Raw genomic sequence first — 15,030 nt, 5'->3', positions numbered from 1 at the left:
GTTCACAAGTTCCTCAGTTATGGTGTTTTTATTTCATTTTTTTTTTACTTATTGACAATCTAGGTATCATACATAAAATTACAAACAGTAACCATATAATCAACATTACATCCCTCAGTTATAATGAGGAAATTTACATCCGCGATTCCACATTTCCCATGAGTCTTAGGGGCTAAAGGCGGGGCCAACGCCCGGCTCGCCACACTGTTGTATGTGTTTAAGAATGAGCAAGTAGCAGCAGTGCATGGAGGGGTGAACGGGAAAAGCTCTCCTTCCGCTTGTGTCGCAGCAGCGTTATGGGAGTAACAGGGCTGGTTAAAAAAACACACCGGTAAAATACAGCAGCGGCGACTGAAAAGCGCGCGCCTCAGTGCGGCGCGTGCGTCAGAATTCAGAAGCCTCTGCACTCCGCGGACGCCTCTGCGCTCCGCTCCCGCCCCGCGGGCTCCTTGTCTCCCCTTCCTATCTACTCCGACACCTCTGGCCAGGGCGGCTTCAAGGAGGAGCACTTCGTCCCCATTGCGCCGGTGGATGGAGCAAATAGTTTCTGTGCAGAGCAATCGGACTTAATACTGTACGTTTTGTGTATGAGGGGCGGGTGCGTTGTTACGTGTGGGAGCCTTCAGACTGCCATCGGCCCCGCAGCTCAATCAGCAGGAGAAGATGTCTCCAGCTCACACGGAGGCTGTGAGTTTTTCAAAGCAAAATTCCGCTTTTACGGTTTCCTTAGAAACCGTAAATGGAGTGTACATTCACTCCATGCGCTGTTCTCTCCGTCACGCAGCCAAACCCGTTGGTGACGGTGGACTTTTTTACGCTGCTTTTAACGATTGCTTTTAACTTGAAAGCTTCATCATATTGTAGCGGCGATCACGTGCACGTTGGGTCTAATGGCCCCAAAGGATTCTGGGATGCGGCCGGGCATGCGTGTTTCATTTTGTTGAACCATGACTGAAGTGTCTAAGACCTGAAGTCAATTCCATGCTGTTTGGCTAAGAGGTGTGTTGAATAAAAATGCCTTGAGCTTGGTGTTAGATAGAGAATTCAAACTATTCACTGAGTTCGAAAGTACGTACATGGCGGCCGCCAATTAAATCCATAAATTAGCCGCGTCACTGAATAAGCCGCAAGGCTGTAAGCGCAGGAAAAAAGTAGCGGCTTGTAGTCCGGAAATTACGGTATTTTGTTCTAAAAACTTGTCTTTATCGAGAAGAAATAAATAAATTAAAAAACAACCTGCATGCTCATCAAAGTAGTGGGTTGCAGGGCATCTTCTAACTCTGCTTCTGCAATTTTTTTAGCTGTTTGTTACATGTCTTAAGGAAATTATTTAAAAAAAAGGAATAATAATAATTAATAAATGGTTGAAACAGACTGTTTTACAATAAAGTTTCCATCACCAAGGGTTATTAAAACGGATATGAAATACAATCAATTAATCAGAAACAATTAAAACAGTAATTTTCCAATATTAAAAGCAGATATTTGACTAACTAGCCCCTTAAATGTCCCCTTTAATTGGAGGGATCATTAGTGTTTCACAATTTCAAAATGTGTTCTTTTTTCCTAACAATGAGGTCAGTGTGAAAATTTTCCATTCAAATTTAAAGCCTGCATGTCTGCCTTCTTTTAGTCTTCATTTACTATTCATGAATGCACGTTTAACTCATTTAAGAATTAATTCATCTCCATACTCATTTAATGATTTATACAACTTTATTCTAGTTCAGAAGCTAAAGGTTAGCAGATTAAGCACAATTAACCAAATCTGTTGTTATATAATCTAATGTTTAAGACTTAGCATTTGCTTTAGGGACAAAGGTTATGTTGCATGTCAGAATGATGAGCTGTAGTCAAAAAATGTTTTAGTTGTTGCCAGAAAACCACATTTGTGCAGTTAATCAAAGAAAAATGCGGAAACAGTTTACAGAGGATATCTCACCTCTTCAAAAATAGTTTTTTTTAAGAAAGTAACATATCATTGAAAACATATTTTCATCATTACAAATAAGATATTTTTTAAACCATCGTTTTTTTGTCTGCTCCTGATTCATAGCGATTTGAATTAAGAAATATGCAGAAATGTAATTTTAAGCTCATTTTTCTTGAACTATGTCCTCCATTATCAGAAGAATTCCTCAAGTCATGTTAAACACAACAAAAACACAATTTTTGGTGTGGATCTTTAAGAGAGACACAACTGATATATTATTAAGAGTATCTTTTTATGACCTGAAGAACAAACTAAGAAGCTGAAATAATATACAATAAAGTATTACAGCCAAATTAGGAGTTCCATAATCTCTGAAAGTAAGCAGGACTATTTGTGTTCAGCAAACAAACTCAAAAGGTTCTGAAAAGGCTATGTAGTTTAACATTCGGTGTTCCGAAATTTGTGAGGCTCTATAAAAAAAATTATGAATAAAGGATAGATGTTCTCCTCGTCTAGTCCATCTAATGTGTTGAAATAGTCTTCCTGTACATGACTAAAGTGGGACAGATGATAAATTGAGAACAGTGCGTTTAAGTCGCTGTTAAATAGTCATTCCCTCCTAACAAATAATGTTGTTTAATGTCTAATAACAGAATACAAGTGTCCATTTGTTTTTTCATGAAAACAACACAATCTGGAACTATGTTCACACATTGCACACTTTATAGGGATCTAGCAGGAATCTGTCAACTGTTACCACTGTAAACTTGCTTAACATCTCCAGTTCTTATTTAGATCGCTTGCGTTCTGATATACAGACGTCCTGATGAGTTTTGCAGGAATTATCTGAAACAAAAAATAAAATGAGAGTTTTCACTTCACTGTATCCATCTACAAACCTTATTATCCCAAATACACCTATGTATGTTTTACAAAATAATGAAAATCCATCAGTATTAAGCTGGGCAAAGCAAACTACTGCATTGATGTTACATCTTATAAACTTGCAAGAGTTTGGATTCCAGACAAAAGTCTGTCATCGTGATTAAACAGCTTTGGCAGACATTGAGCAGAAGAGGTCATTACGCACAGTTCCCCTGATAGTAATCACAGCGGCCTGCAGACTTCTTTACTCAACTCGATTCCAGAGCTTCCTGACAAGGTGGCATACAACAAGAATCAGCCAATAAACCTGTATGGAATACAATAGTCAACCATAGGTCACAGCCAGGCTGAATTTGAAAGACACTGCATCCCATTCAAATCCCTCAGTTTTACACAGCAACACGCATGAACGTTTCAGCATCCATTAAAAAGGAAAAATGCTGCCGAGCCCCGGTGACTCAATAGGAGAGCAAAAGCATTTAGGCAGCATAATGTTAATGACAATGTTGTTTGCATAGACGACTATTATTGTGGGCATTAATCCCCCATCAGGAAATCATTGAAGAATGCTTCAGAGTAGACTTTTGAAGGCCACATTATTCACTTTAAACCTGAGCGGCTGCATTTCATTAGCAATATATATATACATTTTTTTTTCTCAAGAGCATTTTTTTGTAAATTAGCACAAATTAAAAATGGATATTAAAAGAAAAGTATGTACATTACTTTATTACACAATGTATGATACCATAGCTTTTTATTGCTTTATATGAAGGCACCATGTGATTGTAAAGGAAAAACCTGAATGAATGTTTAAATACTCAACATATAGATGAGCAGGACTCTGACACTACAATGCAGCAGCTTCACAATTCAGAAATTTCAGAAAAAACTTTTTTTTTAAATATTTGTACAAGCCTTTTTTTACTTGTACAGAAAATAAACAAGAACATGTCCATCCATCTATCTTATTTTCTTGAGAAAGTATTTCCTGCGAAAGTATTGTGGGGTGTTTCTTGTTTCCAAAATGTGATTTTTTTCCTCCCATCTTGTCTTTAGTTATTGACACATATGATGTATTTATTTTTAAGCTCCTAAACCCTGACAGACGTCGATTACTTCCACATAACTTTTATATAAACCTGCATTTGAACTGAATGAGACCAAGTTTAAAACTAAAGAGATCATCAAGAGCTTCCAGCATACAGATGATGGAGATAAAATGTGACTATTAAGGAAGTAAAATGCTCTATACTTACATGTTAAAAGTTTAATATATTAGAAACTCTTCAGAAACATTAAAATCAGAAATTAACAGCATAACATGAAAGTGAGTCAATTATTATAGAAATATCCATTCTTTGTTTGGCCAAAATTCTGGACCCCAAATGCTTCCTAATGTCCTTATAATGTTTTGAATTAAAAACCACTTACAAAAATGGAGAGTTACCATTTCTTAGGACAAAAAAAGTTTCACAAAAAAATGTCAGCAGTTCACTGGACGGCCACTTGACCAAGGATGAGTCCTAATAGCCTGCTGTGTTAAAGCAGAAATGTTTAGTTCTTTATTTTTACTGCAAGTCTTCCAGAGTCACATTGGTCCATTTTTACTTTGGAACAAAATTGGCTTTTCTGAGTAAACCTGGCATGCCCTCAGGCTCTCAGTGACTCCATCTTTCTGTACAGCTCGTCCACCTGCAAAAAATAGCCAGACCAAATGCTCAGCTTGAGGCTTTGAGATGTCAATGGTCAAGTCCATGGGTGGGATTATAGTGGCTTCATGAATATTTCACATACAGTCCACAAATCAACCAAAACATTTGAGATTTTGATTCTTTTAAGATGAGAACATCTGCATTGACAAGTTGTATTTGTCATTATTTTTTCAAAATATTCACTGAAATGACTGAATCAATTCATAATGAGAAAACCCTGATGCATGATGGGACTTTCCTGTTAATGACTGACATGAGCTGATGGATCACTTTTGTTACTTTGAACAGAAATTACCTAAAACTGTTAAAAATCTTCTTAAGTTTACAATAAAGATGCCAAAAGCAAAGTCCTGTTCTGTGTTGCTCTCTGAGGTGGTTAATTCAAAGAAATATGGGACTGTGGGGTAAATATGCCATTATATCCATGCCAGACACTCATATGGATAGAAAAATAAACACATGAAACAATGACTGATCTTCAGAATGGGCTTTCTCCTGAGCAGCCCAATAAAAGCAGGAATTGATTTTGGCTGAGTGTTTGATGTCAGTGAAACAACAGCACTGTTATGCAGGGAAAATTGGTTATGAGTTTGCCAGAAAAGAAGGCTGAATGAAAGGACTACTTTGGTCCAATCCCAGGTAAACAAAGGAACCTTGAACACATAAAACATTGTGTTTCCAGCAGAACCAATTAGCTGCCTCAGCAACGCTGGATGAGGGGAACCAAGTACTGGCCTAATAAGATGACTGACAAAGAAACCTAGATGCAAATAATCTGCTGGTTTCATAAAAATAATAAAGCAAAAACCATAATGAACAATGACAAACTGAAAATAGACCAATTAGTTAAGAGAAAGTAGACATATAAATCAAGACCAGAGCAGTTTGGTTCCGATTCCTCACATCAAGATATCTAGATCTATGTGGTTTAAGAAAAATAAATCAAAGATGTCAATAAGGTTGATTTAAGTTATTTAGTTTTCTTTTTCTGATATGTTCAGGTTTGTTAACTTCTTGAGTCACCTGGTGAGTGACTTCCTGGTTTCTTACCTGTGGAGCTCCTCCTGGTCAGAAGAGGTGGCTAAAGGTGGAGCTGCCTCTTATGCAAAAGCTTATTGGGAGGATCCAACCACCAGGGACAGAGGAAGAGGGGGATCTCGGGTTGTTTAATTTATTTTTTGTTTAAATGCTGATACGTTTATTTTAAGTAAAGATAAGCTTTGGTAAACTGATTTAATTTAATTTACAACATTTCAGGTAAAACATGTTTTCTGGACAAGAATAGCTGATTTCTGATTCAGCTAGGCATGACTGACTGATCTTTCACCCCTAACCTCTTACTTGATGGCCTCTGCTGAGCCTCCAGGGTCAACAATCAATGCAGAAGGCCTTTTTCTGGTAAACAGAACAGAGACTGCAAGTAAATTAAGTGCATCAAGGAAGGAAATTGATTCTTTTAAAACAAGAAACGGCAGCGGAGCCGGCGATAACCATTACCCTTTCAGTTCACTTCACTATCGCAGTTTTGAAATGAGTATAATGACTTTTTAGATCCATTCTGTAAGTATTAATCTCCTGACAGAAATCCACAATCCCTCCCCACCAGCTTTGATCGCCCACTATTGATTAAATCTGAAGTTCTAATGCCTAGAACACAACAGCTCCATCATCCATTCGCCACATTAAGCCAACAATGAGTAAATTGATCAACACAAAATTTAAAAACGTTTAATCCCAACCAGCTTTCTTTGTATACCACTATACCTTTCATTTAGTCAGATTAAGAGCAGAGAACAAATCAATTAACATTAGGATCGTCTTTGCATAAAAATGTAAATGTTTTATGTTTTTTTGGAACATGATTTCTTTTAATTTATTCAGAGTTTTTTTTTTTTTTTAAAGTGTTAACTTTAAGCATCTGTTGCATCAAATCCAAAGAAAAGAAAACACTGAAGCTGTCCAACACAAACTCATGCAGCTAGTTTGTAGACTAACTTGGAAGAGGAAAGTGTAATTTCACTTCTAAACTTTAGAGGCTTTTTTTTAAATTACATTAACAAACATTTCCGTTTAGTAGGAAAGAACCAAAAATTATTCCTCTATCAAGTTTGATTTAAATAGACAGTTTAAGGGGCAAGAATTGTTTTTTTTTATAAGAAGGGTCTAATTGGCCCCAGTTAATTGTTTTATTTTTTTACTTCTATATTTTTTCTTTTATTTTCCCTTTTGTCTGTACGTTTTGTTTTAACTGTATTTTAATTATTGTGTGGCTTTGAAGGCCATTTTTCTGTGTTCACCATTTTAATGTTGGATGAGAAAAGGAGATGTTTCCCACTGGAGAAATTACCATCTGACTCAGTTCAAGTGTGAAGGACCAGTCATGTGATTAAAGCAATGACTTGGGAGAGCACACGACAAATGTCACCTCTGGGGGAAAAAAAAAATCAATATTCCCTCAAGAGTCCACTGTGAATCAACAGATAGAGACAAAGCAGGCCACTAAAGAGGAAATAGCAGAAGAGGGGAAGATGTGGAGAGTCATGCTGTGATAGAGCAGACGAATGTGTAAAGAAACAATGGAGGCAGGAGAGATTAAAAGAAAAGACTTTCCCACTATGTATTTTGTGGCATTAAGGAGATATTATAGTTCATTCGAAATTCACCTCTGAGTTGTGGGCGGGACCGTTGACGCAGAGCAAACCGTCCCTCATTTCCCTCCCAGTTGTTGAGAGCTCTCTGTTTACTCACTCTCCCGCTAACTTAAAGCCCTTCACAACCGCAAACTTACATTACCATTGCAACAAAAATGGAATATTGTTGCTATCCAGCTGTACAGTTGTACTGGATGACTGCTCAGAGAGTGGAAAACCAAGACGTACGGTACATGCTTTCTAGTCGTCTACAAGTGGATGCATCGGAATGGAGCACAGCAGGAAGCTTGTGACCCGCCCAGCAACGTCACAGATTCGCTGTTCTTCAAACTAAATGTTTTCGTCTGCTCCTGTTTTACAACAATTTCAATAAAGAAATATGCAGCAATGCAATTTTAAGCTTACTTTTCCTAATGTGTGTCCTCCATCATCAGAAAAATGCTATAAGAAAATGTTAAAACATCAAAAATACCATTAATAATTATATATTTCAGCTTTGCTGCCTTATATCATTCAATTTTGTCAAAATCAGTAGTTGAGATTTGTTATGGACAGTTTTTCATACATATCTGTGTGATACTGCACATTCTTGGCATTGTGTCTGCAACTCTACATGCTTGCATAGTAACAATTTATCAATATCAATGAAATTTTTTCAAAGGTTTAGTATTTTTCTGATTTGCTGCATTCGTGGTGGACAGTTTCTTGACAATCCAACCACACAGTTTGCCAGAGCCTTGACATTTAAAAATAAAATACCATACCGTCTTCCCATCTTGCACTAACGTCGTCTCCATCAAGGTAAAATGTCAGCGCACACACCTCACTGCAGGCCTGGCTGACCCATTCTGGACTCCTAACAACCACGGTGTAAGACGAAGCCGGAGAGCAAGGTGGAAAGGCTGGGAATCAATCAGAGTGGACCTTGGACATGCGGAGCTGGCAGGTTAGCCAGGCATGGAGTACTTCAGTCATGAAACCATCTGGTTCCTGGCCCAGACTGCTGAACCCTGGCCACACCTGCTGGGTCTGTACAACAGGACCAGATCTGTAAACATGCAGCAGCACCAGAAGAGGAGCAGCCAAGCGAGGTGGGATGGGACCGAGAGAAGCACCTCCACTGCCTGTCTGTATCTGTCACTGAGTGTAAAACTCAAACTAGCAGAAAGAGGATGAGTGGAAAGACAGCTGCATGAATGCACACAAAGCACAAACGCAACTGTTACATGAAGACACAAGGGTTCAGATTTGTTCATTTGCTGTTGTCCCACAAACGTCTCCAGACAAACATAAACCATGAGATAAGCAACTCTCACAAGTGTCAACATTTCTTTTTCTTCAGAAAAACCATTAAATAGAACACATTTAGACAACAAATATATTCTTTTTACAATTTTTACAGATTCAAATATAAATAAGATTAATTCAAAAAAGCAAACTACCATATTTCTGCATAATGAGCCACACTTAAAAGCTTTAGATACATTAGGAGCGTCCGATGGATTAATTCTGTTTACTGATGGCAGTGAATTTGAGACAGAGGTACATGATGCTCTATGTAAATGTTTGGTTGGTTGTTATTGTGAATAAACATATACTAATGTAGCTACTCTGTAGCATGTTATGAACAAGTTCTAGGGTGAATCTGAATTACTTTCCTAACCCTACAGCTTCTCCCTACCCTTACATTCATCCCTCCAAGTGGAGAGATATGGAAAAAATAATGTCTTGAAATACGGACGTTACTACACTACTGTAAAGTGTATTAGTACCGCTATAAAAACCATAAAATTAGATCTATGTTTCTTCTCCGGGTCCCAGCACAACGCGGCAGAGGGTTAGCGAGCCCTAAGTTGATACGGCTCCTCCTTAAAAAACATTTTTTGACACCACTACAGCTTCAAATGTCCCAACAACTGGAGCAATGGGGAGAAGCTGTAGGGAAGCAATTCGAATTTGGCCCTAGAGTTACTATGAACGCCGTTAATAAAAGTCTGTCTGACTGACAAACTTATCTCTGATTCCTTTGTTTCGCCTAATGGGCCTTATACTGTAATTCAGGATGCCTTATATATGACATGCATTCGAAAATGGGCCATTCATTGACTGTGTGCCTTATAATTTATAATAGCCTACAGTTCTGAAAATACAGTAAAATTCAGCGTTAAAAGCAGATCAATATTTCAAATAGTAAAAATGACAAAAGCCTGTGAGTGCTCAGCAAAGCCTAAGATGTTCTACATGCTGGTAACATTATAATTATTTTGGTTCTTTCTTATGGAAGAAAGAACCAAAATGCAGGAAATGTGGCTTAACGGCAGAAATTCAAACAAAACTTTCTGGACCAAGGGACAACAAAATGCAGAAAAACAGGATGTAACGAATTAGAAAACCAGGCCCTGTTTCCAGCTGCAGGTTAACTATTCAACAGAAATAGGCCAGATGGTCTTTGATGGATGAAAACTGGTAGCTGTGACTTTACAAAACACTAACATATGAACTGATCACAAAGTATGACTTCTATACCTAACTTCTTAAGACTTGTTGTCTAAGTCTGTGGACATCACATTTTGGGTTATATTTCCACAGTATTTAGCCCTGCCTAACTGGGTCCCTATGACTACATGTGCAGAGTGTTTTCGTCTATCCATCCATTTATCTATCTATCCACACAACCCGCTGAATCCCTTTTAGGGTCTTGGGGTTGCTGGAGACAACACAGCTGTTGTTGGGCTAGGACAGGGGTCGGGAACCTTTTTGGCCAAGAGAGCCATAAACGCCACATATTTTGAAATGTAATTTCGAAAGAGCCATACAATAATGTAGTGTCCCTTTCCCACACTGAGGCACGGAGACTTAACCTCTTTTAAGGTTCTTTATTCGGGTTACTGCAGACCACAACAAACGCCGAACAATTAATTCAGCAGCTCCTGAATCTCTCCCGCCGAGACGAGACGAGAGCGCGTCTCCCAACTTTATATTCCCCTGCTCCCGCTGCAGCCCTCCCCTTTCCCTTATTCGGCCCATAGCTGAACCCCATTGGTCCAAACTACCTAACAACAGGCTGAGCGACAGAACTGAGGGCCAATCAGATCTCTGCATGATCGATGCGTTCCATGAACTCCAGAACTTTTAACGCGGCCCAACAGCCATCCAACTCAGTCCGCGACAATATGTTTAAAACTAAAATACAAGTGAATGTGTGCATTTGATGTAATTTCAACATTTTTAAAGTACAATAAGTCTGTGGATTCTTTTTAATAACATTGTTATGCTGTTTCTAATAAATGATTAGTATTTCTCGTGGTAGTTTTGCTGATGGTCTAGTCTGGTTTACGTGGTGAGTTTCTGCTTCATGCAGGCGTTGAGACTTTAAACGTGATCTTAGGTTGGTATGAATGTTTTGTAGATGTGAGACAGACTGCTCACATGCGGACCTGGAGCCAAACACACATTCACACGCTGCAGTGAGTGACAGGCAGTGGGTTTTACCTATTTACAATCCCTGCGCGATTCACCTGCTGCCGGTCCCCACAACACCTCAGCCCCACCCTCTGCTTTCTCCCTCACACATCCCGTCCCCGCAACTGCGCGCTCTTTCTCAGAGACGGGAGCGCGCAGTTTTAGGCACGGCAATTCACAGGTTTCCGGGTGGTACAAACTCTGTGAATTAATAGACAATTTTAAACTTATACTTGTGCTGGCGCAGATTTGTCTCTCTAAGCACCGCTACTACTGCGCGCCTCTGCCATCGCATCGCGCACGAGAAGGACTGGTCTAATGAAGAAAAACAATTTGAATTAAAGATTTGTCTGCGAGCCACATGTGACCATCAAAAGAGCCATATATGGCTCGCGAGCCATAGGTTCCCGACCCCTGGGCTAGGAGGACTGATCCTATACTACATATGTCTTTTAAAAACCATTGATACAACCGTCAGTAGACTTCAGGTTCAGGTCTTATTACTTTAAAAATCAGAAGATGATAAAAATGAAGTTTGAATTGGACAGTTAAAAACTGGACAGAAAAAAATACCATAAAGGTATTTTTACTTTCAATAATATACCTAATGCTTGCTATTACATCACAAAATACAGCCAGTATCCCTTCAAAGGTAATGTGTGGTGGTAAGTGAGTAGGTGTAGCCCCTCCAGTATAGTTTTCTCACCACCATTTTGCTCAAACTGCCTCTCTGCAGTTGGCAAGCTTGTCAATATTTCCGCCTCACACCTCTCACTTTGCTGCAGAGAATGTTTGTGAAGCAAAAAGCAAGAAACAGCAAGAGCCTCAGCTGCAGCCAACAGCTGCTATCCAGGAGAAGAAATCTCAACACTCTCCTTTGTTTCCCTGTTGGACTTCCGCCCATCAATCTGAACGCTTCTTGCTGAATTGCGAAGACATATTCTTTCACCTTGAAATTAGTCTCTTGTCTAGCAAAACTCTTTGTGTCGAGTTTTGACTGACAAAAAGTTCTGCTGGAAGATTTCCTCCCTGACATCACTGACAGACTCCAATCCACAGAGAACTAAAACTAACAGTTCCTCCCTGATGGGGAGATCACACCTCACCGAGTGCCAGTTATCAAAGATGATGCTATCACACTTCGACATCGACTGCAAACTGCGACAATCCTGGTTAGAATGTCTAATGAGGGCGCTCACCTGCGAGCACAAGCCTTTCAGAGGGACTAAGTTAAGTGAGAAGAGGAAAAGAAATAGGATTTATAAGAAGACTCTCCTTTTGCTGCTTTGTCTGGACAGGAAGTGGACGGCTCGCAGATGTTTCTTGGGGCCCTTTAGCCGTAAGGAATGAGGTCTATGTTTCTTCCCACAGTTCATCTGCTGTTATCAACGTAGCTTTCTTCTCCCCGGCTGACCTCCATTCATCAAAAGTACCAGCCCGCTGCCGAGATTCTGTCGTTAAGCTCTTCTCCCTCCACCTTGGGCTGACCTGCACTCGGTTTTTGTCCTTGTTTACAAGTCATTCAGGTGATCTCACCCTTTTTTTTCTTTCACAAGTGTGTCCTGCACTTTTTAGCTGACTTTGCCTCAACTTTTCCAAATTTCCCTTTTCTCTGTTCGTTTTGGTTTTACTTTAATTGCCGATTTTTGTCTTTTTACTACTTAACTGCTTCTTCCGTCGCAAAAATGTTCCTATAAGTGTGAATAACCCTTTGATCTCAAATTGTGTAGACAAGAGATTCTAAAGAAAAGAAAAAAAAAAACACTAGCTTTCTCTAAATAAAGAATTACATTTTTTACTTACATCATCATCATCAAACATCTGCGAGGCTCACAACTCTCTGGATCCTTTTCACAGTGATGATAAATTTAAATCATGCAAATTAAAGAAGTGATAGAGAACACAGTGTATGCTAACGGGTAAATGTCAAGGAAATACTAGAGGAAATTAACATCTAAGAGTTCTGCGTTTTCAACTCGAAAATCCCTCTTGAAATAAACAAATGATCTTTTTTTGTTTTGATGAATTGATCACAGAGAAACTAAAAAACTGGTAAATACAGCAACTTAGCTGAAAAATTGCCCTTGAGGGGAACAAGTGGGACACCTGTTTAAACACCAAAAATGAGTCACATCACAAAAGATGATGCATTTAAAAATGTAACGTCTGATGTTCTAAAGGTGATAAAGAGGTGATTTAGTGGTTTTAAAGGTGGTATTACTGCTTATAAAAGTCAGTATGCATCAACCATCTTCCTAGCAACTTCTGACCTCATCATCTGAATGTTGCCACAGAATGGAGATTGCAACCAGACGTCTATTCCCTGATGGATTTGTGGATTTCTTGACTTAAACAAGATTTTGACAGCTATTTTCCTTCATGTGTGCTCTTGACTCTTCCAAAGAAAGAATATCCACCAAATACCTCATATGTTCTTGCTGATTTCTGCAGAACCCATTGAGCCATATAGCATCTTGTGCTTTTGGAAATTAATTGAATTAAAAAAAAAGGAGTCAGACACAGCAGGAAATAACATGATGTTCTGGTCAAAGACTGTTCATTTAGTAGCCCATTTAAATGCAAAGCCACCACAGTTAAAATATAAAAGTGGACACATTAGCGCCTACACTGAGTCAGTCTGCTCTGACTGAGAAAGAGTGAAATCAATAAGCCTGCCACACTTCCCAGACAAACTCCACCTAAAGCACAATAAAAGGAGACAGCCTCATTCTTTGAGGGTTTACGAGAAAGATGCCAAGATGTGGCCATTAAAAAATAAAACCTGAGAAAGATTTGCTGATTAAATAGATAAAAAGTCCGCATCCAGGCTGCGAGTACCTTCATCAGAGTGGGTGATGAAGCACCAGTTAAATTTTGCTAAAAGACCCACTGCAAGGAAAAAACATCTTTTTTGGTATTTTTAACATGTTCTTGTGGCATTTTTCTGATGACAGAAAACAAACGGCTCTTAACTCCTCGCCAGCAGTGACGCATCCAACTCAGAGGTGAATTTCTAATGAACTTCTGCGGCTCTGCAGAAATTGTGTCCTAGAAAATAACGCAGGTTTTTTGATTTTGCCTAAAAACGGCATCATCATAATTAAAAGACCACTGAACGCTTTGAAAATAGATCAAAAGATGATCGTGGTGGCTCTTCAAACATATTTGTGTGGTGTTTAGATTTTTATTACAAAGTTTTTAAGTGTGGCAGTTTTGACATAATATTAAAAATCGTCCAAACCTTAATCCATTTATACCTAATGTGCGAGGGTGAAAAACAAAAGTCAAGACAAAGTGCAGCCTATTTGTTTGACAGACCAAATGACTAAATAACTTTTACTCTTAAGTACATCTTGTATCAAAGTCAAATATTTTGTGCGAAACTCAGATATTATTTGCTTCAAGGAATGTGCATTTCTGCAACCTGTTGAAAAAGATTAAAATAAAAATAATCCTTCAATTCCCATGAACGTTTGATGGTAATTAAATAATAATTAGTAATCAGTCAATTACTCAGTTTTTTCGCAATAAACTTCTTTTAATCTAGATTACTCCACAAAAAACAGCTCACATTATTACATTCTACTGGACCAAAATGTTGAAAGAATAATACAAAAAAACTGATTAAGTATTTTATAAAGGATACAAAAGAGGAAAGTGTTGGTTTTTTCTCCAGTTTCTCTCAGGGACCAGATGGGTGCATCTTGATTGTAAATGTTAAACAGGAACACGACTATGCAGCTTGATTGGTCCTGACAGTTCGATAAGAAAAAAACAGAGCAGAAGCAAGAATGTTGCTTTTTTTCAGGTTATCCAAGAGGCCTTTTTTCTCTTAGGATAAAACAAGTAACAGACAAAACTAACACCATTCAGGCAAATAAAATAAGAAAAAAAAATGTAAATTTGATCTAAAACGTGCTAATTAGAAACCAACTATATTTTTTAAATTATTATTCTATTACCTTAAGCTTTTTACACGTAGGCAACATAAAACATCTGTACTTTGTGTTTTTAGCTGAGTTTATCATAAGCCGCCCACACAGCAGTAAAAAAACAAAACATTTTGGTCCAGCTTCGCTTCAGCTATTTCATGCATTTCCCGTGCCCCTGCTTCACTCTACGCCATCTTTTGTGCCTTCTGTATAAAAATAAGTCCATTGTTCCTCTACTGTGAAGAGCACCATTTTCATGATGCTTCTCTCAAATGTTCGTGCACAGAAATCTTCTACAGAAAAGACTCAGCACTCAATTCTACTGAAACTATTTTTTTCTTGCTTCAAGCAACACAAAAATAACTTAACATAGGTGAAAACGTTTATTCTAAAACAGAGTTATGCAAATAATAAAGGAATAATACATACAGAGTATGTACGTTTACATTTAT

General features: G+C 38.4%; 1 protein-coding gene across 2 annotated transcripts in view; it reads right to left on the bottom strand.

Annotated features, from left to right (window-relative positions):
* cdh13 (cadherin 13) overlaps window positions 1-15,030 on the bottom strand; it is a 347,025-nt gene that overhangs the window by 251,049 nt on the left and 80,946 nt on the right. The window lies entirely within an intron of this gene.

The sequence above is a fragment of the Oryzias latipes genome, chromosome 6, assembly GCF_002234675.1.
Source record: "Oryzias latipes chromosome 6, ASM223467v1".
NCBI lineage: Eukaryota > Metazoa > Chordata > Actinopteri > Beloniformes > Adrianichthyidae > Oryzias > Oryzias latipes.
The sequence above is the reverse complement of the archived record's forward strand: the minus strand, read 5'-3'. Positions and strand labels throughout refer to the sequence as shown.